Below are 26,705 nucleotides of genomic sequence, written 5' to 3'. Positions count from 1 at the left end.
CAGGAGCCTGATTCCTCCAGCTCCATTTTTCTTTCTCAAAATTGCTTTGGCTATTCGGGGTCTTTTGTGTTTCCATACAAATTTTGAAATTTTTTGTTCTAGTTCTGTGAAAAATGCCATTGGTAGTTTGATAGGGGTTGCACTGAATCTGTAGTTTGCTTTGGGTAGTAGAGTCATTTTCACAATGTTGATTCTTCCAATCCAAGAACGTGGTATATCTCTCCATTTGTTTCTATCCTCTTTAATTTCTTTCATCAGTGTCTCATAGTTCTCTGCATACAAGTCATTTGTCTCCTTGATAGGTTTATTCGTAGGTATTTTATTCTTTTTGTTGCAGTGGTAAATTGAGAGTGTTTCCTTAATTACTGTTTCAGATTTTTCATCATTACTGTATAGGAATGCAAGAGATTTCTGTGAATTAATTTTGTATCCTGCTACTTTACCAAATTCACTGAATAGCTCTAGTAGCTCTAGTAGTTTCCTGGTAGCATCTTTAGGATTCTCTATGTATAGTATCATGTCGTCTGCAAACAGTGACCATTTTACTTCTTCTTTTCCGATTTGGATTCCGTTTATGTCTTTTTCTTCTCTGATTGCTTTGGCTAAAACTTCCAAAACTATGTAGAATAATAGTGGTGAGAGTGGACAGCCTTTTTCTTGTTCCTGATCTTAGAGGAAATGGTTTCAGTTTTTCACCATTGAGAACGATGTTGGCTGTAAGTTTGTCATATATGGCCTTTATTATGCTGAGGTAAGTTCCCTCTATGCCAACTTTCTGGAGAGTTTTTATTATAAATGGGTGTTGAATTTTGTCAAAAGCTTTTTTTGCATCTGTTGAGATGATTATATGGTTTTTCTCCTTCAGTTTGTGAATACGGGATATCATATTGATTGACTCACGTATATTGAAGAAACCTTGCATTCCTGGGATAAACCCCACTTGATCATGGTGTATGATCCTTTTAATGTGCTTTTGGATTCTGTTTACTAGTATTTTTTTAAGGATTTTTGCATCTGTGTTCATCAGTGATATTGGCCTGTAGTTTTCTTTCTTTGTGACATCTTTGTCTGGTTTTGGTATCAGGGTGATGGTGGCCTCGTAGAAGGAATTTGGGAGTGTTTCTCCCTCTGCTGTATTTTGGAAGAGTTTGAGAAGGATAGGTGTTAGCTCTTCCCTAAATGTTTGATAGAATTTGCCTGTGAAGCCATCTGGTCCTGGGGTTTTGTTTGCTAGAAAATTTTTAATCACAGTTTCAATTTCAGTGCTTGTGATTGGTCTGTTTATATTTTCTATTTTTCCTTGTTCAGTCTTGGAAGGTTCTGCTTTTCTTAGAATTTGTCCATTTCCTCCAGGTTGTCAATTTTATTGACATAGAGTTGCTTGTAGTAACCTCTCATGATCCTTTGTATCTCTACAGTGTCAGTTGTTACTTCTCCTTTTTCATTTCTGATTCTATTGATATGAGTCTTCTCCCTGTTTTTCTTGATGAGTCTGGCTAATGATTTATCAATTTTGTTTATCTTCTCAAAGAACCAGCTTTTAGTTTTATTTATCTTTGCTATTGTTTCCTTCATTTCTTTTTCATTTATTTCTGATCTGATCTTTATGATTTCTTTCCATCTGCTAACTTTGTGGGGGGTGTGTGTTCTTCTTTCTCTAATTGCTTTCGGTGCAAGGTTAGGTTGTTTATTCGAGATTTTTTGTTGTTTCCTGAGGTAGGATTGTATTGCTATAAAACTCCCTCTTAGAATTGCTTTTGCTGCATCCCATAGGTTTTGGGTCGTCGTGTTTTCATTGTCATTTGTTTCTAGGTATTTTTTGATTTCCTCTTGGATTTCCTCAGTGATCTCTTGGTTATTTAGTAGTGTACTGTTTAGCCTCCACTTGTTTGTATTTTTTAAAGGTTTTTTCCTGTAATTGATATCTAATCTCATAGCGTTGTGGTCAGAAAAGATACTTGATATAATTTCAGTTTTCTTAAATTTACCAAGGCTTGATTTGTGACCCAAGATATGATCCATCCTGGAAAATGTTCTATGAGCACTTGAGAAGAAAATGTATTCTGTTGGTTTTGGATGGAACGTCCTGTAAATATCAGTTAAGTCCATCTTGTTTAATGTATCATTTAAAGCTTGTGATTCCTTATTTATTTTCATTTTGGATGATCTGTCCATTGGTGAAAGTGAGGTGTTAAAAGTCCCCTCCTATGATTGTATTACTGTCAGTTTCCCCTTTGGTTGCTGTTAGCTTTTGCCTTATGTACTGAGGTGCTCCTGTGTTGCGTGCATATTCACAGTTGTTATATCTTCTTCTTGGCTTGATCCCTTTATCATTATATAATGTCCTTCTTTGTCTCTTGTAATAGTATTTATTTTAAAGTCTATTTTGTCTGGTAGGAGAATTGCTACTCCAGCTTTCTTTTGATTTCCATTTGCATGGCATACCTTTTTCCATCCCCTCACTTTCAGTGTGTATGTGTCCCTAGGTCTGAAGTGGGTCTCTTGTAGACAGCATATATATGGGTGTTGTTTTTGTATCCATTCAGCCAGTTTATGTCTTTTGGTTGGAGCATTTAATCCATTTACATTTAAGTTAATTATCAGTATGCATGTTCCTATTCCCATTTTTCTTAATTGTTTTGGGTTTGTTATTGTAGGTCTTTTCCTTCTCTTGTGTTTCAGACCTAGAGAGGATCCTTTAGCATTTGTTGTAAAGCTGGTTTGGTGGTACTGAAATCTCTTAGCTTTTGCTTGTCTCTAAGGTTTTTAATTTCTCCATCGAATCGGAATGAGATCCTTGTTGAGTAGAGTAATCTTGGTTGTAGGTGCTTCCCTTTCATCACTTTAAATATGTCCTGCCACTCCATTCTGGCTTGCAGAGTTTCTGCTGAAAGGTCAGCTGTTAACCTTATGGGGATTCCCGGTATGTTATTTGTTGTTTTCCCCTTGCTGCTTTTATTATTTTTTCTGTGTATGTCGTTTTTGGTAGTTTGATTAATATGTGTCTTGGTGGGTTTCTCCTTGGATTTATCCTGTATGGGACTCTCTGCTTTTCCTGGGCTTGATTGACTATGTCCTTTCCCATATTAGGGAAGTTTTCAACTATAATCTCTTCAAATATTTTCTCAGTCCCTTTCTTTTTCTCTTCTTCTTCTGGAACCCCTATAATTCGAATGTTGGTGCGTTTAATGTTGTCCCAGAGGTCTCTGAGACTGTCCTCAATTCTTTTCATTCTTCTTTCTTTATTGTGCTCTGCGATAGTTATTTCCTCTGTTTTATCTTCCAGGTCACTTATCCGTTCTTCTGTCTCAGTTATTCTTCTGTTGATTCCTTCTAGAGAATTTGTAATTTCATTTTTCGTGTTATTCATCATTGTTTGTTTGCTCTTTAGTTCTTTTAGGTCCTTGTTAAACGTTTCTTGTATTTTCTCCATTCTGTTTCCAAGATGTTGGATCATCTTTACTATAATTACTCTGAATTCTCTTTCAGGTAGACTGCCTATTTCCTCTTCATTTGTTTGGTCTGGTGGGTTTTTGCCTTGCTCCTTCATCTGCTGTGTGTTTCTCTGTCTTTTCATTTCGCTTAATGAAAAGCTGTGTGTTTGCGGTCTCCTTTACACAGGCTGCAGGTTTGTAGTTCCCGTTGTTTTTGGTGTTTGCCCCGAGTGGCTAAGGTTGGTTCAGTGGGTTGTGTAGGCTTCCTGGTGGAGGGGACTGGTGCCTGTGTTCTGGTGGATGAGGCTGGATCTTGTCTTTCTGGTGGGCAGGACCACATCCGGTGGTGTGTTTTGGGGTGTCTGTGGCCTTATTATGATTTTAGGCAGCCTCTGTTCTAATGGGTGGGGTTGTGTTTCTGTCTTGCTAGTTGTTTGTCATAGGGTGTCCAGCACTGTAACTTGCTGGTTGTTGAGTGGAGCTGGGTCTTAGTGGTAAGATGGAGATCTCTGGTAGAGCTTTCACCATTTGATATTATGTGGAGGTGGGAGGTCTCTGGTTGACCAATGTCCAGAACTCAGCTCTCCCATCTCAGAGGCACAGGCCTGACACCTGGCCAGAGCACCAAGACCCTGTCAGCCACACAGCTCAGAAGAAAAGGGAGGAAAAAAAAGAGAGAGAGAGAGGGAGGGAGGGAGGAAGAAAGTAAAACAAAGTTATGAAAATAAAAAATTTTAAAACCATTAAAAATTTTTAAAAAAAGAAAGAAGAGAGCAACCGAATCAAAAAACAAATCCACCAATGATAACAAGCACTAAAAACTATACTTCAAAAAAAAAAACCGGACCAACAGAACCCTAGGACATATGGTAAAAGCAAAGCTATACAGACAAAATCACAAAAAGAAGCATGCACATACACACTCATAAAAAGGGAAAAAGGAAACATACATATATAAAAAGGAAGAGAGCAACCAAATCAATAATGATAATCTACCAATCTACCAAATCTACCAATGATTATAAACTGTAAATACTAAGCTAAGATAAATATAAAACCAGAAATAAATTAGATGCAGAAACCAAACCTAAGTCTACAGTTGCTCCCAAAGTCCGCTGCCTCAATTTTGGGATGAGTCGTTGTGTATTCAGGTATTCCACAGATGCAGGTGCATCAAGTTGATTGTGGAGCTTTAATCCGCTGCTCCTGAGGCTGCTGGGAGAGATTTCCCTTTCTCTTCCTTGTTCGCACAGCTCCCGGGGCTCAGCTTTGGATTTGGCCCCGCCTCTGCGTGTAGGTCGCTGGAGGGCGTCTGTTCTTCGCTCGGACAGGACGGGGTTAAAGGAGCCGCTGATTGGGGGCTCTGGCTCACTCAGGCCGGGGGGGGGGGGGAGGGAGGGGCACGGAGGGCGGGGCGGGCCTGCGGCGGCAGAGGCCGGCGTGACGTTGCACCAGCCTGAGGCGCGCGGTGAGTTGTCCCGGGGAAGTTGTCCCTGGATCCCGGGACCCTGGCGGTGGCGAGCTGCACAGGCTCCCCGGAAGAGGGGTGTGGAGAGTGACCTGTGCTCGCACACAGGCCCCTTGGTGGCGGCGGCAGCAGCCTTAGCGTCTCCCGCCCGTCCCTGGGGTCCGCGCTGTTAGCTGCGGCTCGCGCGCGTCTCTGGAGCTCCTTTAAGCGGCGCTCTCAATCCCCTCTCCTCGCGCACCAGGAAACAAAGAGGGAAGAAAAAGTCTCTTGCCTCTTCGGCAGCTCCAGACTTTTCCCCGGACTCCCTCCCGGCCAGCCGTGGCGCACTAACCCCTGCAGGCTGTGTTCACGCCGCCAACCCCAGTCCTCTCCCTGCGCTCCGACCGAAGCCCGAGTCTCGGCTCCCAGCCCCGCCCGCCGCGGCGGGGGAGCAGACAGGCCTCTCGGCTGGTGAGTGCCGGTCGGCCCGATCCTCTGTGCGGGAATCTCCCCGCTTTGCCCCCCGCACCCCTGTGGCTGCGCTCTCCTCTGCGGCTCCGAAGCTCCCCCCTCCGCCTCCCGCAGTCTCCGCCCGCGAAGGGGCTCCTAGTGTGTGGGAACCTTTCCTCCTTCACGGCTCCCTCCCACTGGTGCAGGTCCCGTCCCTATTCTTTTGTCTCTGTTTATTCTTTTTTCTTTTGCCCTACCCAGGTACGTGGGGGGTTTCTTGCCTTTTGGGAGGTCTGAGGTCTTCTGCCAGCGTTCAGTAGGTGTTCTGTAGGAGCTGTTCCACGTGTAGATGTATTTCTGATGTATTTGTGGGGAGGAACGTGATCTCCGCGTCTTTACTATTCCGCCATCTTGAAGGTCCTCCCTAGGTTATCTTCTTGAGTGAGCTTTGCCAGTTTGAAGGAATTTGTCCATTTCATCCAAGGTGCCAATTACATAAGCATAAAGTTGTTCATGATATTCCTTTATTATCATTAATGGGCTGTAATATCCTGTGGTAGTGTCCCCACTTTCATGCCTGATATCATAATTTGTGCCTTCACTCTTACATCAATTATCTATTGTTGTATAATAAGTTACTGCAAACTTGGTGACTTTCAAATAGCAAAATGTGTATTGTAGGAAGGTTTCTGTGGGTCAGAATTGGGGAGTTTGGTCATGACTTAGCTGGTCCTCTGTTCCATGGCCCCAACAGGGCTGCAGACGTATCTGGGGCAGAGGCAAGGGTCTCATTTGAATTCTAGACCGATGAAGGATCTGCTTCCGAGACCACGTGGTGTTGGCAGGATTCACAGGCCACCCCTAATTCCTTCCCACTTGGGAGCTGCTTCATCAAAGTGTGTGAACTGAGAAGGTAATCGAGAGTCAGCCCGGAGCTGGAGGCCACAGCCTCACACGGCCTGGCAACACATTCCACATTCTGTTGGTTAGAAGCAAATCACAGGTTTCACTCACATTCACAGAGAGGGAGTTTACACAAGGGTGTTAAGAGCAGGAGGTGAGGGTCATTGCTGGCCTTCTTGGAGTCCACCTGCCTAGCTCTTTGTCCAATTTATCGGTCTTTTATAGCACCAAATTTACATTTAATATTTTAAAAACTTTTCTCTTCACAATTTCATTGATTTCTGCTCTTTATTATTATTTCCTTTCTCTGCGTACTTTGGATTTATTTAATTTCTCTTTTTCTAGTTTTATCAAGTTGAATCTTAGATCATTGAACACAGGTAATTGTGCATAGATGTAAATTTAAATTTCCCTCTAAGCACTGCATCCTACGAATTCTGATCTGTTATGTTTTTATAACATATCATTCAGGTCAGAATATTTTCTAAATTCCTTTGTAACTTCTTTGACCAGTGAATTGTTTACAAACATGTTATTTAATTTCCAAATGCTTGGGGATTATCCAAATATCTTTTGGTTATTGATTTCTTGTTTAATTTCATTATAGTCAGAGAATATGCTTTGTATGATTTCAATTAAGTTTGTCAGAATTTTTTTTTTTCTGGCCCAGAATATGGTCTGTGTTGTTGAATGTTCTGTGTGTATTTAAAAAGAATGTGTTCTGTTGTTGTTGAATAGAGTATTTTATAAATATTATTTAAGTCAACTTGGTTGATAATGTTATTCAGGTCTTCTGTATTCTTACTAATTATTTGTCCATTTGTTCTGTTAATTGTTGGGGAAAGAATTAAGTTCTCTGTAATGGTAGCTGTGTCTGTTTCTCTTTTTACCTCAGTCCACTTTGTTTAATAGGTTTAGAAGCTCTGTTGCTAGGTAGATACACATGTAGGAGTACTATGTTTTCTTAATGAATCCACTCTTACTATGTAATACTCTTTTTTACCCCACGTAATGTTCATTGTTCTGAAGTCTGCTCTGTATGATATATAATGTAGCCACTCAGGCTTTCTTTTGCTTGTTATTTGCCTGGTACATCACTTTCTGTCTTTTTACTTTAACCCATCTATATGTTTATTTTTTGCGGTTTTTTTTTTTTTCAGACAGCATAGTATTGGGTCTCATTTTAGTTATCCAATCTCACCATCAGTGTCTTTAATTGATATGTTTAAACTTTAACATATACGTTTATATATATATATTAAATAACGGTTTTAAGTCTACTGTTTTATTATTTGTTTTCTGTTTGGCCATTTGTATTTTTTTTAATTTTTCTTTGTTCCCATTTCTGCCTTCTTTTGGGTTATGTGACTATTTTTTCTTATTTGATTTAAATAAATTTGATGACTTTTTGGCTTTATCTCTATGTGTAATTATTCTCTAGTTCTTTTCAGGTTTTTTCCTTATCTTTGCTTTTTAGCTGTTGGATTATGATGTATCTTTTATTTTGAGTTTAACCTGTCAGGATTTCCTGGACTCCTCAGATCTGAAAATTTATGACATTCACCAAATTTTAGAAATTTTTGGCCATCTTTTTTCAAAGACTTTTTTGCCCCAGCCTCTTTCCCCTCTACTTCTGGGGCTCCAGTAGCACATATGTTAGACCCTTCACTGTTGTCTCACAGGTTTTTCCAAGTGTTTCTCTGTTTCTCATATTTGATGATTTGTATTGGTTTATCTTCGAGGTCTCTGACTCTTTCCCTCATCACCTCTGCTTTGCTGTTGAGCCCACTGAGCAAACTTTCTTTCTTTCAGGTGTTGTATGTTCTTCAATTGGGAAATTACCAGTTCTTTTTCATAGTTTTTGTTTACCTAGTAAGAATTTCATTTTTCCATTCATTTCAAGTGTGTTTACTTTCACCTCCTGAAGCTTAGCTGCTTTCTTGTCTTGGAAAATTCCAACATCAGGGTCATCTTGGGGTCAGCATCTGTTGTGTTTTTCCTTGAAAATTCGTCACCTTTACCTGGTTCTTTGTATGTTGAATCATTTTTCTGCACCCTGGACGTTCTGAACATTATTTCATACAGACTTTGGGTCTTACTGTATTCCACTGGAAGCAGGCTGTCAGCCTGACTGGGCTCCCTCTGCATGCCTCAGTTCAGTTTTCAGGTCTTTGCTGCTCTGGGTCTGTGCCATGCGTGTGGCACTTGGGGTCGTCAGAGGCACTGGTTTGAATCTTAGTTCATTTTTCCAAGCCTCCGTTATGCTGCTTTGGGTTCATCTCACTCACGCACAGCTTCAGGGTAAAGCATATCTTTGTGGGGTCTTAGCTGTTCGGCCCGCTGCTCCACGGTCGGCCCGCTGCTCCACAGTCGGCCCACTGCTCCACAGTTCAGCTCTGAGAGAGACTCACCCTCTGGGCAAAGCCCAAGAAGAGATAAAAAAAATAAAATGGGAGACTTCACCCCCTTGGGGTCACCTCTCCAGACCTGGCTTCCTTTTACTCTCTGCCCGCTTTTGTTTGCTTTTCCAGAGCCCCAGAGTACTGCTTTCTGTGTGCCGTCCAGCGGTGTCCGTTGTAATCGGTGGGCCAGGTAGGCTGTACTGAGCTTACCCCCCTGGAGTGGAGCTAGAGCTCCCAGCGTGTACAGCTGTGCAGACTGGCACTCCACAGTCAGCCTCCTCAGAATGGGGTGACACAGCCCTAACTTTCATGTCTCCTGCTCACAGTTTCAAAGGGTCATCAGAAGAAAAACACAGCATCGTCCCAGCTACTTTTTAAGGTAAATTAATGGTCCCAGAAATATGTATCACAACATTCCACTGTGAGCCCAAAATCACAGAGTGACCTGCAGTGTTTTGGCTTCTGCTTTACATGAGTATTGACTGTCTAGATCCACAGTCATTGAACTAAAACATATCTGGGTGAGCTCTTTAATGAAGAGGTTAGTTTAATTGTAGGCACTTATCTTGCCCTAAATCCCCTTTGCATCTTGATCTTCAGGTTCCTGGCTCCTGTCTCTAAATTGAATGTGGACCCTGTCTTGTGGGCCAGGTGTCTTAGTCTTCAAACAAGCACACTGCTTGCTCTTGTCACTGTATATTTACATTCCCAGCAGGATCCTAGAGCTTTCTTCATTTTAATTTTAGTTGTTTAGCATGTGACATCACTCAGACTGCAGGAACTGCTCTTTCTCTGTCTCCTTCTTGCAATTCCTTAGGTTTCTGAGGCCTGATTTTCAGGGGAAATTTCCCTTTTATCTCCCCAAAGGAGTGTTACCCTCAAGCAGCTCCTGCACTGGAGATGCTAAGTGTCGATGCTTCCAAGTGGTGCAGTCAGTGAAGATCCTTATTTCCTGTGCTGTGCTTCTCCCCCACTAGCATTTCCTTGCTCTTTGGAGTCTTCCAGGCCTTGAGTGAATAATTAATTGCATTACTTCAACAACAAGCAAAACACCCTTTTTTATGACTTAGATTTCTCTATTATGGACTAAGATCTAACTATAGCGTTTTATGACTCTCTGCTGTTCCCAACTGCGTTCAAAGTGTCCCAACTGTTTTTCAATTTTAACTTGTTTCTTAAGTGAGCCCTGACCTTCCTCTGCCCTGCGTAATAACAGTAGCTAATATGTATCGAGTGCCCTGCGTAATAACAGTCGCCAACACGTATCAAGCGCCCTGCGTAATAACGGTAGCCATTATGTATTGAGTGCCAGGCGCTGTACTCAGTTCTGTGCTTATTTTATTTCATTCAGCCCCCACCATGACTATGAGGTAATACTTTTCATATCCCCATTTTACAGAAGAAACTCAAGCACAAAGAGGAGAGAGGTTACTTGCCCAAGATCCAGCTACTAAGCTGTGGAACCAGTTCAGACCCAGACAGTTCAAGACCAGAGCCTTAGTTCCTTATCTCACTGGGGAATATTGCTTCTAATCTGAAAAATCAGGGCTGTGCCGACACTGTTTGCCGGTTCCAAATATCCTACTTTTCTCTTTCTTTCTTTGATTTAGGGCCCATCCATTCATTTTTCTGACACATAGCTCCATGTTTTGTGGAAGTTTAGATCTGAGTCTACCAGGAGCGTGTCTCGTGCAGGAGTCACGTTTCCACTCGGGGCCTCGGGGTCAGGCCAGCCCTGCCTTCCCTCCCTGCGCCATCTACGAAGGGCCCCCGCGTTGCCTACAGCATCACGGGTCCACTTACCTTACTGGTCTGCTTTCCTGCTCCTTACGTCTGCCAGCTCCTCCCTGAAGTATCCTAGCAGATTTGCCTGCCCTTTTCCTCTTCGCTCTCTTCACATGTTGGGCAGCCCACCTGGGTAGCTCTCCCGGCCACCAGGAAGGGCTCCGGGCTTGCTTTGACCGTCTCCTCTGTCTTCAGGCTTCAGCCGTAGCCCGCGGCCATGTTGTGATGGTGGAGACAGACGCGCCTGCTACCCCAGCGGGGTAGCCTGCAGCCCCTGCTCCGGCACTTCCCAAACTTTAAAAGGCATTTGACTCACCTGGGGATCTTGTTCTTATGCAGGTTCTGAGCTCATACCCTGGGGCGAGGCCAGAGAGTCTGCATTTTGCTTTTTGCCTGCCCTTCCTGGTTATACTGAGGTGCTAGCGCTGTGCACCCTGGGGAAGCCCGTTGCCCTCTCTGCTCAGGTTCAGTTGCCGTTACGTTCGTTGGTGGTGGTTGGCAGCTGCCTGCGATTTATTTTGGTTTTCTGCTTTTCTTAGCCTCACACTTGCATTTTGTGCTTTTGCATATGCATGCGTTATAATGATGGTTTGAAGACTTCTGATTTTTCTTAATCTGCTATTCTGGAATATTTTAGGTTTGGTCTATCTGTTTAGAGCAACTGATTTATGATTTTTTAGCCTTTATTCTGAAATTCCTATTAGAAAAATAAGTTTATTTGAAACTCTAGCTCTTAACACTTTATTTCCCTGTTCTGGAGCCAGTGCTGGTAAAAGGTAACGTTTAAGAATGCAGCACTTTTTACTATTGCATTACAGCAGAACAGACTTAATGAAGAATATTGGTCTTGTTTTTCTGTGGTGTTAGAGTACATGTTATACCCAGGCAGATAGTAGATCCTGTATGTCTACATGAAAAATAGAGAAAGAAAATCAGATAAAAATATTAAATTCACACAAACTTCTTATCCTGTTTCTACTAAAGGAAGGATTTATAAACTTTTCAAAATCAGGAATGCCTGAATGCCAGATGGAGGCTGGAAATTGCATTAAGCTGGTGTCACTGACTGGACATGAGGATGTCTTCTGTCTTCGGCCTGCGCTGTGGCCTTCTGTAGACTGGCCTCCTAAAGAATTTCCCATTATTCACTTTCTTCTACGTGGTCACCACTCAGAAAGCCTTCCTGCTTGTCACATGTGGCACAATTTGAGGTATCAGAAGTTTAGAGTTTATTGTCTCGAGGAATCTCCATCTGCTAGATCCCGTGATATAGTGCAGGAGAGCGTGGATGGTAAGAAACAGGCTTCTGGGGCAGGACAGGCTGAGTCCCCGTCCAGTTCTGCACTTCAGTAGCTGGTGACACCTGCACATTTCAGATTTTCTCTGGCTTCAGTTTCTTCATCCAAAAAATGAAAACAATACGATCACCTGCTTTCTAGGTTGGTTTGAGAGCTAAATGAAATATTTGCAAAGGGTTTAGGCCAATTCCTGGCCCTACTAAAGTTTTAATAAAATGTACCTCTTATATATTAGCTAAAAATACTAACAAGATAAACATGAAGTGTTCAAACATGAATAGGCCTCTGTTGATTTTGAAGCTCAGTGTTCAAAATGCTTAACAAATGAGATTATTTAGCAGTTTATCATCTAAAAGAGGTCGTCAAGCAGTGGACTCCAGTTTTGGAAATTCTCATTGTTCCTGCATTAACTGTTTACTTTTCTTGATTGTAAAAATTATATATTTAAAAAATAGTTCTTGGATCCTGTAACGTGTACAGAAGACGGAAAGAATATAAGCATTGTGGTCCCCAGCCTCATTTGTTTTCTCTCAGTGTTCACAAAGCCATCAGGAATAGCGGGATTCGCCCTGAAACTGTTAGATAAATATCATTAAGGAGCTACCCAGGATTATCTCTACATTTTTACCATAATATTGCATGACTTTAATTCTCAGAGTTAATGTTCAAGAAGTTAAAATTATCCAAGTTGTTAACATGGCAAAAATATGACAGGGGAGGACTTTGAGCCTTGATTGGAAGTATTTACTTTTCTCTTCATTTTGGAAAGATGCTATTCCAAGCCACATTTTAGCAACTAAAACATCTCAGTGATGGTTTCTGTTATATTTCCTTCTGCATTTAAAAGTATTTTCCAAAAAGTATATTAAAACCAAATGACAAGCATTTAGTACATTTTTCTACATAAGTTTTATCTTTGGCGAAACCTGACTTTTTAAAAAGTAAAGTAATGAAACCAAATAATGTGTGTGTGTTTGCGGGGACAGCTGCTAAAACCCTTCAGGGTTTAAGGCAGTAAAGAGCAAGGCTTATCTCTGTGGATGGTCAGACAGTCTGTTACTTGTTCTTTCTGGTTAGGAGACAAAAGAGGAAACTGACCATGAATCTTTCTGTATGTTTCACCTTGCACGTTCTAGAGTGAAGCCCTATTCTGCCTCCTTTGTGCTGACTCTCCTATGTTGCCTAAACACTGCCTTGTGGAAGTAGTTTGAATAAATCAGCATTTGTAAGACTGTCGCCATTTTCCCATAAAACTGGCAGAGCAGAAAGTCTCCCACATAAAGCAGAAAGAAAAGTAAGCAATCATGACTAAATGTAAATGTTAATATGTTTATTAGGATTCCCATAGCTTTTGTTGAACGTTGATTGAAGGTTTGTGGGAATTAGAGTCTGCCCTGCAGGATTTTAGATAGACAACTATAAACCCAGAAGTTATCATTGAATCTATGAGTGTGTGATAGATTTAAAATGATAATCCTGTATATAAGAGGTAAATATGATCTTTATTACAATCACAGTTGGCTGTTGGTCTATCTTAAATGTTTACACTCTGGATGACTTCCTCGGCATAAATCACAGTTATGTTCGTTTGGGGCACAGACTGTGCCAGGTACTGTTCTAGACGTGTGAATTCATCACCGAAGAACACAACATTTTTTTCGCTTGGGGTATTTACATTCTAATGAAAGGACATACAGACAGAAAACATACTCATAATAAATTAGCAATAAATAGTAAAGTCAATTGTATTGTACTTGGAGGGTGATCAATGGTGTAGAAGAAAGTAAAGCAGAGCAGAATCAGGGGACCTGGGTGTTGGCCATTGTGAATAGAGATCATGGGAGCCGCACTGAAAAAGTCGCAGTTTTGAACAAACTGGAAAGGAATGGATAAGGGAATTATCCATCTCTCTTCTGCTTAGCTAAGGAAGACCCAAGGATGGTTTTATGTTGCCTTTTAATTTTACTGCACTCTTGTCGTAGCCCTGAGTTAGAGGAGAGACAGGTACTTAAGTCGAAGTCTGGTGTAAATAGCTGCTTTGGAAAAAATAATGCCGTTTCAACAAGCCTCCTACTTCCTTTTTCTTTTCTTTCCTCTTCTCCTCCTCCTTCTTCTGACATCAGCATAAAAACTGATGCTTTGTTAATTGCGTTTTTCTTCTATTATGAAAGCAACAGAGGAAAGAAAATCAGAATCTCTAACAAGGTTTGTTATGAACTGCGAAGTTGCTGCGTTTTCTCTGTAGTTTGATTCCCAGGGTTTTCTAAACAGATTTGTCACTCTCCAACACAAAAATCCAGCCACACGCTAATGCGATCATTGTAAGATTGTGAGTCAAATATAATAGCATGATTGTTTTTATTTTATGACTAGAGCAGCATATATAGTATATAGTGCTGCAATATGATAAGTAGACTTTTTATAACGTGTCTGATCTAAGGGATACCTAGAGATTTCATTTGATATGTTTTGCAATAAATCAGATGAGTAAGTGTGGTTTTTTTAGGTCACAAAAGCAGTTTGAGTATTTATTGCAGTCTCCAGTAATTCTGATATTTCTCACTGGATAGTAAGAGTAACAAGTCTGGCCAATAGCATAAAATGTCTGGGGGAAAATGTGGAAGAATCGTCATGTTAGGTAGTGCAGGTACACTGGACGCAAACATAGTAAAAGCTGCATCTGTGTCAGCAGCTTTGCACATAACAGACCATCTTTGTGTTTGTGCCAACGTGTGCAAAGGTCAGCAGCAAAAGTGCATAGTACTTGGTCAGAGCAACAGATTCCTTTCCAATATATAATTTAATATTAGACATAAATAAACATCGATTTTATTAATGTACTGTGTCTGTTACATGAATATATAGTATGTTAAAACTAATTGGGCTAATCTCCACCTACCTGTGTCTCTTTCTCTTCTCAAACAAACTTGAGGAGTTTGTTTCCTAACAAATTAATACTGTAATTTTTAGCATACTGACCTTTCATGTGTAAGGTACCACCCATCGTTATTTACATTATTAAATTCAATTTGATGCTCACCAGCCTTAAGAAAAACTACAATTAAATTCTGTGCTGGATGTTTAGAAATTACTTTATGTTAATTCTTTGTAGGACTACATGAGTGTCATTTGAAAAAAAATACCACGTTTCATACATTATTTTCACAATAGTAATACATTATTGTTCTAGTAAATAATTATTCAGTGACTCAGGATCTGTGCTAACACATAAATAAGTGGATGGTTGAAGATTCAAAGTACAATGTCGGGCTTCCCTGGTGGCGCAGTGGTTGATAGTCCTCCTGCCGATGCAGGGGACGTGGGTTCGTGCCCCGGTCCGGGAAGATCCCACATGCCGCGGAGTGGCTGGGCCCGTGAGCCATGGCCGCTGAGCCTGTGCGTCTGGAGCCTGGGCTCCGCAACGGGAGAGGCCACAACAGTGAGAGGCCCACGTACCGCAAAAAAAAAAAAAAAAAAAAAGTACAATGTCATAGAGCTGGGCCTTTTTTTTTTTTTTTTTTTTGAGTAAGAATGTCATACCAGTATTTTAAAGCATTCTTTTGGTGTTCTTACAGTTTCAAAGTGCTATTGGAGGCACTGGTTTTACTGCCTCAATGCTTTCTTCACTCATTTAGCCTTTAAAAATTTTTAATTGTACATGTCTATTTCAGATTCAGAAAGTAGATCTTTTGGGGGGCCATGTTTACAGAATGAAAAACTTTTATGCTCAACTAACTATTAATTTTGAAAGGATATTGTACTAGCATTCTAATACAAGCTTATTTCTTATTTTCTACACACAAACAAATCATAAATCCCTAAAAATATTCATGGAATAAAAAGAAAAAAATCTGAAAAGAGAACAATGGAGAAAACCTCAACCTCTCATGATTTCATAGAAAATGAGTCAGTAATTTCAACAGACTTTGGGGGCATTTGGGTCAAAGCTGGCATATGTCTTAATTCTCCTACATAAAGACTGAGAATTTACATAAAGATTTGTTTTCAAATCTTTAAAAAAATTATAAATTAATTTTTGATTCCATATTTTTCATTTCAAAATGATCACCAAGATAAGTCCAGTTACTATCCATCACCATGCAAAGTTGTTACAATATTATTGACTATATTCCCTATGCTATATATAACATCCCCTTGACTTATCTATTTATACCTGGACTTTTGTACCTCTTAATCTCCCTCACGTATTTCACTTATCCGATGGCCCCCTTCCTTCTGGCAACCACCAGTTTGTTCTCTGTATCTTTGAGTCTGTTTCTGTTCATTCGTTTTGATTTTTAGATTCCACATATAAGTTAAATAATATGGTATATGTTTTTCTCCATCTGACTCATTCCACTTTAGCATTTAACTCTCTAGGTCCATCATTGTTGTAGCAAATGGTAAGGTTTAATTCTTTCTTATGGCTGAGTAATACTCCATCGTATGTATGGACCACACCTTCTTTATCCGTTCATCTATCAGTGGACACAGGTTGCTTCCATATCTTGGGTATTGGAAATAAGGCTGCAGTGAACACAGGGGTGCATGTGTCTTCTTGAATTAATATTTTTGTTTTCTTTGGAAAACTACCTAGAAGTGGGATTGCTGGGTCGTATGGTAGTTCTATTTTTAGTTTTTTGAGGACCCTCCATGCTGTTTTCTACAGCAGCTGTACCAGTTCACATCCCACCAACGGTGCACCACATCCTTGCCAACAGCTGTTATTTGTGCTCTTTTTGATGATGGCCATTCTGACAGGTGTGACGTAGTATCTCATTGTGGGTTTGATTTGCATTTCCCTGATGATTAGTGATGTTGAGCATCCTTTCATGTGTTTTTTGGCCATCTGTATGTCTTCTTTGGAAAAAAATCTGTTCTATTCCACTGATGTATATGTCTGTTTTTGTGCCAGTACCATTCTGTTTAGATTACCATAGGTTTGTAGTATAGTTTAAAATCAGGAAGCATAATACCTCTAGCTTTGTTCTCCTTTCTCAAGGTTGTTTTGGCTGTTTGAGGTCTTCTGTGTTTCCATATGAATTTTTTTCTTTTTTTTAATTAATTTTTTTGCTGCATTGGGTCTTTGTTGCTGCACGTGGGCTTTCTCTAGTTGCGGCGAGCGGGGGCTGCTCTTTGTTGCGGTGCATGGGCTTCTCATTGTGTGGCTTCTCTTGCTGTGGAGCATGGGCTCTAGGCACGTGGGCTTCAGTAGTTGCGGCATGCAGGCTCAGTAGTTGCTGCTCACAGGCTCTAGAACGCAGGCTTAGTAGTTGTGGCACACGGGGTTAGTTGCTCTGAGGCATGTGGGATCTTCCCAGACCAGGGCTCAAACCCGTGTCCCCTGCATTGGCAGGTGGATTCTTAACCACTGCACCACCAGGGAAGTCCCTCCATACAAATTTTAGAATCATTTGTTCTAGTTCTGTGAAAAATGCCATTGGTATTTTAATAGCGATTGCACTGAATCTGTAATTTCCTTGAGTATTATGGTCATTTTAACAATATTAACTTTTCCAGTCCATGAACACAGTTTATCTTTCCACCTGTTCGTGCCGTCTTCAATTTCTTTCATCAGTGACTTCTAGTTCTCTAAGAACAGGTCTTTTACCTCCTTAGGTAGGTTTATTCCTAGGTATTTTATTCTTTTGATGTGATGGTAAACAGGATTGTTTTCTTAATTTCTCTTTCTGATAGTTTGTCATTAGTGTATAGAAATGCAACAGATTTCTGTATATTAATTTTATATCCTGCAACTTTACTGAATTTATTGATGAATTCTAGTAGTTTTTTGGTGGCGTCTTTAGGATTTTCTATGTATATATCATGTCATCTGCAAGCAGTGACAGTTCTATTCTTCCTTTCCAGTTTGGATTCCTTTTATTTCTTTTTCTTGTCTGATTACTGTGACTAGGACTTCCAATACTATGTTGAATAAAAGTAGCAAATAAAAGTTTTTTCCTGTAGTTGATTTCTAGTCTAGTGGTTGGAAAAGATACTTGACATAATTTCAGTCTTTTTACATTTATTGAGAGTTGTTTTGTGGCCTAGCATCTGATCTATCCTGGAGAATGTTCCATGTGCACTTGAAAGGAATGTTCTGCTGCTTTGTGGATGGAATGTCCTCTGTATGTCTATTAAACCGTTGGCTCTTACATGTCATTTAAGGCCACTGTTTCTTTATTGATTTATTGTCCAGATAATCTGTCCATTAATGTTAAGGGATGTTAAAGTCCCTTACTGTTATTCAGTTACTGTCAGTTTCTCCTTTATGTATGTTAATATTTGCTTCATGTATTTAGGTGCTGTTATGTTGGGTGCATATATATTTACAGTTGTTATGTCTTCTTGTTGAGTTGATCCCTCTATCGTTATGTCATATCCTTCTTTGTTTCTTGTTGCAGCGCTTGTTTTAAAGTCTGTTTTGTCTCACATAGGCATTGCTGCCCCAACTTTATTTTTGTTTGCATCTGCATGGAATATATTCTTCCATCCCCTCACTGTCAGTCTGTGTGTGTCTTTAGATCTGAAGTGAGTATCCGGTAGGCAGCATATATATGGGTCTTGTTTTTTTTATCCAGTAATACTGTATGTCTTTTGATTGATAAGTATGTACTTATTACCATTTTGTGAATTGTTTTCTGGTTGTTTTTGTAATTCTTCTTTTTTCCTTTCTTTACCTTTGTTCTCTTCCCTTTGGATTTGATGACTATCTTTACTGTTATGTTTGGATTTCTCTCTATTTTGTGTATGTGTATCTATTATAGATTTTTGATTTATGGTTATAATGAGGTTCATATGTAACCACCTATATATATGCATGATTATTTTAACTTGATGATCTTAAGTTCTAATGCATCATAACACCTCTGCGTTTTTACTCCACCTCCTCCCATGTTTAATGTTTTGGACAGCATATTTTACGTCTTTTTGTGTATCCCCTAATTACTTATTGTGCATAAAGATGGTTTTACTACTTTGTTCTTTAATCTTCCTACTAACTTTATAAGAGGTTGATCTACTGCCTTTACTGTTTGTTTGTAGGAGACTCCAGTGGGACCCCGCCGCACACTCGTCTCTGGTCACCAGAGCTGCACCTCTAGGGGTGCCTCTGTGTGTGCTGCGGGGGCCCTTCTGTCATGGTGGGGCTGACTCCTGTGGGCACGCTGGTAGGTGGGGCTGACCCCCCAGTCCAGTGGGCTGCCAAGCCCTGCCTCATGAGGTGGCTGTCAGCCCACTGTTGTGCGGCGCTAGGTCCCAGCATGGCTGGTGCCAGCCCGCCGCTGGGCAGGTCAGTGCTTGGTGCTAATAGGCAGGAGGAAGGACTCAAATCGGCACTTGCAGCTTGCACATCACTATGGTAGAGTGAGCTCCCCGAGTGGCTTCTGCCTGCATCTCTGTCCCCAGGGGTGTGCAGACTGTCTCCTGCCTCTCCAGGAGACTCTCTAAGACCAGCAAGAGGGTCTCATCCAGGCTCCTTTCAAATTACTGCCTCTGTGCTGGGATTTGGAGTGCAGGAGATTTTGTATTTGCCCTTTAAGAGTGGAGTCTTGGGCTTCCCTGGTGGCGCAGTTGTTGAGAATCCGCCTGCCAATGCAGGGGACACAGGTTCGAGCCCTGGTCTGGGAAGATCCCACATGCCGTGGAGCAACTAACCCCGTGTGCCACAACTACTGAGCCTGTGCTCTAGAGCCCGCACTCTAGAACCTGTGCACCACAACTACTGAGCCTGCACTCTAGAGCCCGCGAGCCACAACTACTGAGCCCACGAGCCACAACTACTGAGCCTGAGCTCTAGAGCCCGCGAGCCATGGCTACTGTGGCCCACACGCCTGGAGCCCATGCTCCCCAACAGGAGAGGCCACCACAGTGGGAGGCCGCACTGCAGTGAGGAGTGGCCCCTACTCACCGCAACTGGAGAAGGCCCTTGCACAGCAACAGAGACCCACCTCTGCAGAAATTAAATAAATAAATTAATTAATTAATTAATTATTTTTTTTAAAAGGGTGGAGTCCCTATTTCCCATGGCCCCCTGGCTTTCCTGAAAGCAAGTCCCACTGGTCTGTAAAGCCAGAGGTTCTGGGGGCTCATCTTCTCGGTGCAGGACCCCCAGGCTGGGGAGCCCAGTGTGGGACCCAGATCCCTCAGTCCTTGGGGAGAACCTCTGCAATTTTAATTTTCCTCCTGTTTGTGGGGTGTGGGTCTTGACTGTACCTCGCCTCCACACTTCCTACCCATTTCATTGTGGTTCCTTCGTTATATCTTTAGCTGTGTCAGATCGTCTCTGCTGGTCTTCAGGTTCTCATTGATAGTCGCTCTGTGAATACTTGTAACTTTGCTGTGCCCGTGGGGGCAGGTGGGCTCAGGGCGGCCCTTCTGCACTGTCTTGGCCACTCCCTCCAAAATCTCTGTAAGATAAAAATAAAGGCATTTTTACATTTAGTTAATGGGAATATTTGCCTAAATGTAAAGCTTTAACTAGAAACTTTCTAGCATCATTTATTAACCCCCAAACGGGCTGTATTTGTGTGGCTGAAGTGAATGAGCCTTTATATAAAATCACACACAACACATTTGCCTACTGTAAGGTAGGAGTTACTAATTAAATGCCACAAATAATTAAAAGTAATGTGCCTTTCTAATTACGTTATCCATTTGGTGTATTGTTTACAAGAATTTCAACTAACGCAGTTTGATGCTCATGGCTTTATTCTTTCTTTCCAGAATTTGCACACAAAGTGATTTTCTGAATTCTTATGAAATTTAAAAAACAAAAGAAACATAGTTACGTTTCTGCTTCAAATAGAAAGATTCTTTTTATTTTTAAAGCCAGCAAGCCCGTCCACTTCAGTGCACTGCGTGAATTCCACATTAGTGAACTCCAGAATGACTTTTTAACGTGCTTTCTTGGCTTCTCCTCTGATATCATCATTCTGTTTGAGTTTCCTTAGTCCTGAGTCAAGAATCCTAATAGACATGCCCTGTGTATGTTGCCCAGGCCTGAGATGCTTGCCGTCTTCCTTAGGTTTAGCTTAGTTCTCAGAGGCTCTGCACAGGATGAGTTTTGAGTTCACCGGATTTGACTTCTGCCACTTTTTGTAGCCTGAGTCTTATATTCCACCAGCATAACTTTCATTTCTATTTAAAGTGTGGGACAGCTTGGAATGGGGTGAGGGACTTTGTGAAGTTGTGGGTCACAGCCGCAAACAGCTGAGCAGCCGGCTACCTGAGCCCGTGTCCTGTCCTCGGCATTCTTTTGATGAGATGATGGATCGAATGGAAGGAATGCAGGCATACTGGCTTCTGAGTACCAGTGAAGCCGTAATCCCAATGTGCGATCTTGGGAAAATTACCCTTTCATTGTCTTGGTTTTCTCATCTGTAGAACGAGGATAGCTATACCTTTCTGGCAGGGATGTTTTGAGGATTAGTCATGGTGTATGTAAACCATGGGACACAAGCCTGCTGCATAAAAAGACCTCATTGTGTCATCACTGTCTTTACTTTTGCAAAGCCTGCTGTCTGTGATTTAAATACATGCTGTTTAGGTTATCGTCTCTGCTTCCCTTTAGCATGAACAAGCACAGCTGGAAACAAACTCTAGAGAAACTTATTTGTATACTTATGTGTGTCACCAATTGTGGTAAAAGTTTATACATTGAAGAGGAGATGAATGTGTCCCGTTACAGAGACATAATAGACCTAACTCAGTGTGCATCCCTAAACCAACTGCGGTGTACGTCGTCTAAACAAACCAGCCAACTAAAACTGTGACCTTAGGCCCCACCGTAGAAAAAGGACACAGGACGGGAGTGTGGATGGAAGATGTGATCTTAAGGTCAAGATCTAAAAGAGGAAAAAGTCTATAACTTCACCTGTGTGGGTGGCAGGATTGATCCAAGGGCCTGGCTGGGAAAATGCTGTTGAGTGGTCTGCCCGGCAGTTTTGTAGGAATAATGGTTAAAATTATGTCCCTGTTTTAATCTTTTTGTGACAGGATCCCACCTTGAAGATGATGGCTTCAAATAACCTAACCTAGGGGAAATTTTTAAAATAAAGTATTTGCCACTGCACATTTTTGGCATGGTCTGCGGGTTTGCGGTAAAGCAGGGTCCCTGGTAAGAGTTAGCTTATGTAAGGGCTAAAATTGAAAACAGTCCAAGTCTAAGGGTATCACGTGAGCAAAAGCATACTTTCCCCCGCTAATTCAAACATGCCTACTTTTTTCCTCCAGAGCTAAAATAAATCACTGTGGTTTTTTGGCATGGGTAGAAGAAGAAAGAAAAAAATGCTAGACTCTCACTCAGCAAATTAGCTCACACTCTGGGAAGTACTCCAGGGCCCAGACCTCCTGAAGGGACAGTGAATCCGCATCCCCCGTAGTCCTCAGTGCCTCTGTGGGGAGCGGGCCAGGACCTGCTGTTTAAGTTGTAGTGTTCTGTTTGCTTCTTGTATAGAACTGGGTTTGCATCATCTGCAAAGCATTGTAAAGCCCCTTGTTTTTCTTGTTTGTTTTCTGTTTATTTTAAAGAGTAGGTTTCAGCACTTACTCAGATCTTGTTTGTCCCTACAGAGTGGATAAGACACAGGAGCCCCTGCCTGGTGCCTGGCGCTTTGGAGACAACCCGTCAGTGCTTATCACTCCCCCGCCCCTCATCTTGCAGCCTCGCATTACCTTGATGTGATTCCATTCACAGGGAGGCCCCAGCCTGCGTCTGAAGCGCACTGCGGTCCTTGTCTGAGTTTAGGCAGGTGGATTTCCGTCCCTGATGCTCACTGTTCCAGCGCCAAAGTCATCCCCTTCCCTTCTGCTTCTCTGGATCTTAAGATCAAGGAGCCAGGTTCAAACGTGAGCCCCACCAACTCCTGTTACGACATTGAGCACGTTCTCTAGCCATCGCGTCCAGACATTCTAGGTGCAGATGCTTCTTGCTTTAACTCCCATGCCTTTGGTTCATTCGGCAAATAGCTTTACCTCCATGACAGCAGAGTCACCGAGCGTAACTTAAATAAATAAAACAACCTAACAAGTGCCTCCAGTTTGCCAGCTAGGGAAACAGTTGGTGAGCAGATAGATGACATCGCTGTTTTCAAGTCTGTTCGAGGGTGAAGACGAGTATGCAGACGATCATGACAGAGTGTAGTCGGCCCTCTGACACGCAAGGGCAGGGGGCACAAGCACTGGGCGCCCGACCCGCGTTTAAAGTGGCAGGGAAGAATCCCTAGGGCGTATCTAAGACGCAGCCTGAATTAGCCAGGAAAGGACAGCAGTGTTTTTGCTGAGCGGCACGTGACGAGGACCCAGCAGCACAGAGAAGACGCCGCCACATTACAGGGCGCAGGGGTCTCACGCAGCCGGGGTGTGCGGTGCAAGGTGGGAGTGGTGAGAATGAAGGTTAGGGAGGGAGGCGCAGTTCCCAACGTGCAAGCCGGGCAGACCTGTCAAAGAGTCACGTCGGGTTCTCTTCCCAGTGCAGGAGTGGGAGGTGCTGGTGAGAAGTGACGGGAGCCTGGCCGGGATGCTGGGGACAGCGGTGCACAGTGCAAGGTTAAGGAAGGTGTTCCTTTCGCTTTCTTGGTCATTCCGGCTGTTTTAAGGTGGGAGACAGTGTGAATTTCCAGTACTGATGGGAAGGAGCGTGAAACAGAGTGCAGGAGAGGTGAAGACGCGGGAGGAGACCCCCTACGAGGGGCTGCAGCTGGCGGCTGGGTGTAGGCGCGCAGCTCTGTGGAGAGGACTGAGGAAGTGCGTGTGCTGGCGTTCTCAGAAAGACGGTGCTGCCTGCTGCACAGAGGGGTGGGAGCTGCTCGGAGGCTGACTCAGGAGAGGGGCACAGATGAGGTGTCCGGGCTCGGGTGCCAGCGGTGGCAGTGGCGCGTCGCAACTCTGAGGATCTTCAGGAGGGAAGATCGACAGCCTTTGACAATTGTTAGATTAGAGGGGAGGTTCTAGGTGTGAGGAGAGAGGAGGTTCTAGGTGTGAGGAGAGAGGAGATTAGAGGGTTGGGATGTGACCACATGGTGACCCGGGAAATCCAATCAGGAAAACTGGGTAACTGCTGGAGAGCCCAGAGGTCTGAGCTCTGTGGGGAGCACAGTGTGTGCATCCCTGCTCCCGTTGTACGGGCTTTCTCAGTCCAGGCGCAGACGTGTAGAGCAGCCATGAGATTGACCTTGGACTGGAAGTTTCTGTGACAAGTGTGATAAAGGCCAGCGTGTAAGAGCTTTGAGGGTATTAGCAAGATAGTGGGAGATACCACAGCCCAAAGAAGTGAAGACCCGAAGGGCTGTTAGACAAAAAGAAAGAAAACACTGGCGATCCTTTTGATAAGAGGAGGAATAACTGAGTGGGAGGGCTAATGATCAGGGATCGGGGTCTCACACGGGGAAGCCTGAATCTAATATTGTAGTGATGAAATAGCTCCTAGTGAGGCAGAGTCAGGGTTTGCGTAGTTTGTGGTTGAAGTGAAGTAGAGAGGAAGTAGGCTCTCTGCAGGGGTGTTGAAGTCGCCCCCGATGACGGCAGGATTGGGGTGCAGAGGTGACGAGAGCAGTGGTCCCAGACGGGGCAGGACCGCCTGCCGCGGAGAACCGTGGACTTTTGTGAGCGCACCTTTTCTTTATGCAAATGGCTGAGGACGCCGGGGATGTACACCTGACATTTCTATGGAACAGAAACCTGTCCTGCATCCCACACGACTTCCCAGTGTCATGCCAGACGCTGAGGGACTCATAGATGACTCACCTGTCCCATCTCAGGGGAATTATGTTTACGCTGCACTTGCGCATACACTGCACGTTCTTTGTAAAAGTTTTATTTTCTTCTCTTTGGTAGCCTTGATGTGTTGTATCCCTGTTTCCTTATTAAGGCTGCTTTTTCCCCTCTTTCCTCATCATATTCCAGTAAGACCCATCTGCGTTTCCATCGAGTTGCTAGACTTTATTCTGATGTTCACCTGTACCCTTGGGCTTTCATCTCCTGTTCTTTCTGGTACAGGATGGCTGCTAGTCTTTTTATTACGCTGAAGTCCAGACTTATTTAGAATAGGTAGGTGCAGACATCTGACTTCATTTTCTCCAGTCATGCCCGAGCATTTACATATCGAAATACACATTGTTTTATTGTAAATTACTTTTTGATCCTTCATATGTTACAGCTAGGGCGTTATATTAATTTGGAGGGAGAAAGTATATGCACTAGCAAGTTATATCAGCCGTGAATGCCATTTCAGGATAAAACTGGGATATTACAGAGTATTCTTTTTTTTTTTTTCTTTTTTTTGGCGAGGGGGTACACGGGCCTCTCACTGCTGTGGCCTCTCCCGCTGCGGAGCACAGGCTCCGGACGCGCAGGCTCAGCGGCCATGGCTCACGGGCCCAGCCGCTCCGCGGCATGTGGCGTCTTCCCGGACCGGGGCACGAAGCCGTGTCCCCTGCATCGGCAGGCGGACTCTCAACCACTGCGCCAGCAGGGAAGCCCCAGAGTATTCATTTTAGAGAGAGACTTGAGAACCACTGTCCTGGGGCAGAGAGCTGGCACCCCGCAGCCGCGTGTGGGAAGGTGGACGGCGCTGGCGAGTGGCCAGCTGGGGGCAGGTCAGTTTGTGCAGGCGGAGGCCCCTTCGTCTTGCTCCCAGCTCGCCCCCACCCAGACCCCCAGACGCTCTGCTCTGTCCTCCTGGGTGTTCTCCATTGTCCAGCATAAAACCCCATGCTTTTCAAAGCCTGGAAGAGTAAGTAGGCAAGGGAATGAACCCTTGAATACCTGGGTGCGGTGCTAGTTACTAGACGTGGGTTTTCATTATTCCGCCCAAGAAAGGGAGCATGGTTCCTTTTAGGATTAGAATGAAGTCCAGCCAGGGCTCAAGGACGAGAACGTGTCCAGTGTCTTAGTCCTTTCAGGCCAACCCAGCAAAATATCACAGCCCAGGTGGCTTATAGACGACAGACATTGATTTCTCACGGTTCTGGAGGCTGGAAGTCGGAGCTCAGGATGCCAGCAGTGGGGGCGAGGGCTCCCTTCTCTCCTTGTGTCCTCACATGGCCAGGCGCTAGGGGCCTCTGTGACATCTCCTATAAGAGCACTAAGCCCGTTTATGGGGTCTCCACCCTCGTGACCTCAGAACCCCCCAGAGACCTTTGCTTCCAACAGCATCACGTTGCGTTAGGGTTCCAACATGTGAATCTGGGGGGGACACAGACATTCAGACCACAGCACGGGTGTCGCCAGGTGAGGGAGTGTTGAGGATGGGCATGTAACGGAGGGCAGTCTGGCCCTGCGGCTTGCGTTCTGCTCAAGGCGTGACACCGTCACCAGATAGACCTCGATGGCAGGGCTGTGAGAAGCTAGCCGTCTGGGGCTTGTGCCCTTCTAACTCTTGATTTCAGACTCATATTTGAAACCACTCTTCGTTTTCTGGCCCCAGTCTGTTCATTTTGTGTGACTCTCCCAACCCAGTTACTTTCTCTGAAGGCGGACTTCACTTATCTTTTAATCTTCCCAGCGTTTACTATATGCCTTGTTCACGACAGGTGTTAGTATGTGCACACTGATTGAAGTACATCAGGTCTGGGTAAGTTTTCAAAGGCTTAAGGACCAACTGAGAATAAACAGTGCTTCAGAGGAGCTTGACGTTGCACTGACGGTTTTGCAAGTTTAAAATGCACCATTAGGTATTTGCACCTAAAATAAAATCAAGGTTCAAAGATTTTCTTTTATTAGGATCTAAAAACGTTTAAAATTGTGTAATTCCTTTTTTTAGGTGCACTTATTTTTTAAGCTCTTCGGGATACCATTACCTGTTAATGTACTCAGATACTCTTGAATGTTTCATTTAAAACAAAGATTTCTAATCTTTTTAATGGAAAGATGGGGATTTAAATTTAAAAAGTAGAAAAGCGAAATACAAAAAAACCAGGAAAAATAAAGAAACACAAAGAAAATCAAGCAAATAACTCCTAGTTTTTTCTTACGTACAACTTAACTA

General features: G+C 43.0%; 1 protein-coding gene across 5 annotated transcripts in view; it reads left to right on the top strand.

Annotated features, from left to right (window-relative positions):
• MPP7 (MAGUK p55 scaffold protein 7) overlaps window positions 1-26,705 on the top strand; it is a 413,704-nt gene that overhangs the window by 364,667 nt on the left and 22,332 nt on the right. The window lies entirely within an intron of this gene.

The sequence above is a fragment of the Globicephala melas genome, chromosome 2 (assembly GCF_963455315.2).
Source record: "Globicephala melas chromosome 2, mGloMel1.2, whole genome shotgun sequence".
Lineage (NCBI taxonomy): Eukaryota > Metazoa > Chordata > Mammalia > Artiodactyla > Delphinidae > Globicephala > Globicephala melas.
The sequence above is the reverse complement of the archived record's forward strand: the minus strand, read 5'-3'. Positions and strand labels throughout refer to the sequence as shown.